The following is a 1,608-nucleotide window of genomic DNA, read 5'->3' as shown; positions in this document are numbered from 1 at the left end:
CGCGAGCCAGAGCCGCAATTATCAGCAATGGTTGGCCAGACTGGGTTAATATCTAGTTTGGGTTAGTTTAGAACTGGTTTCGTTGGAAATTCTTTTGTATTTGGGATTCTACTCTGTAACTATGGCTTAACTTGAGGTCTAGGGTTTGTGGGAAGTCAAAGAAAGCTATATATTGTAAGAGAGAAGTAGAGAGAACTAAAGGGAAATTTGTGAGAGATTTTTTTGGCGAGATTGAGAGGGTTTCTCGCAGGTTCTTCATCAAGAAAGTAAAAATAGACTATCTTGTAACCTCTAGAACAAAAGAAGACTCAGCTCTCTCCCCGTGGGAATAGGTGATTCCCGAACCACATAAATCACTTGTCTTTGTGCTCTTGATCTATTTTCTTCAGTATATTGCTAATCTCTTGAGTTCAAACAGGTTTTCTTGGTGTTTTCACATCACCCGATGATCAATTGGTCTCTGAAGAAGAAGAAGCTCTAATCAGGGTGTTCCGTGACACTTCCGCAGGCTACACTTCCGCATAGATCGTTAATTAACAATCACTATCGGGTTGTGGGTGGCACACAGTATAAGAGCTGAATTTTGATTAGATCAGACTTATCTTCTAGGAAAGGTTCGATACTTGTGGCATGGAGATGGAAAGTTCTTCGGTGATAAAGACCGAGATTGAAAAGTTTGATGGTAAGAGGGATTTTGGTCTTTGTTGGAAAAGGATCGAGGAGGTCTTGATCCAGCATGACCTAGATCAAGCTTTGCTAGGGGTGGACAAGACGTCGGAGAAGATGACAAGTGATGAGTGAAATAGGATGGATTGAAAGGCGCAGAGTACGAATCTACTTGCTCTCTCTTATGAAGTGGGGTACCACATAATCACGAAGACAAGTGCACTTAGTATGTGAAAGAAACACGAGGAGTTGTACATGACTAAGAATGCATCCACCAAGTTGTTCTGGGAGCAGTAATTGTGTGGACTATGAATAAAATAAAGTATGGTAATGTTGGATCATTTGAGCAACTTCAAGAGGATAGTGACCAAGTTAGCGACGACAGGGTCAAAAATTGAAGACGACAACAAAGCGGTAATTTTGCTCAATTCTCTTCCAGCAAGTTACTAATATCTGAAGATATCGCTAAGGTGACAATCAACATGGACGACGTCAAAGGGTGCTCCTCACCAACGATTTTTAGCAGTGACAAGGTGTTGGTGATGAGTCGAGTTCTGGTGCCATGTTGGTAGCAGATGTGCGAGGGAGATATACAAACGGGACAGATTTGCAAGCTAAGCGGTGCTTTTTTTCCAAAGAAAATGTCACGTAAAAAAATATTGCTTCAAACAGCAATAGTGATTGAAGAGGCAAAAAATAGAGGATGGATTGCTCAAACTTTGTATGCAGTGGGTATTACGGGAAATTAACTAGACGACGCATTGGTATTTTTGAAGGAAGAAAGTTAATAGGTCGAGGTATAGATAGTTTTCGGGAATAACACTTCTTGTGGCAGTTGGATAGTAGATTCTGGAATAGTGGCTCATATATGTTCCTAAACAAGCATGTTTGACTCCCCAGCACAATGAGTCAAGGAGACTATCTTTACGATGGATGGCACGA

Source organism: Asparagus officinalis, chromosome 2 (assembly GCF_001876935.1).
Source record: "Asparagus officinalis chromosome 2, Aspof.V1, whole genome shotgun sequence".
NCBI lineage: Eukaryota > Viridiplantae > Streptophyta > Magnoliopsida > Asparagales > Asparagaceae > Asparagus > Asparagus officinalis.
This window is presented reverse-complemented; position numbering follows the sequence as displayed.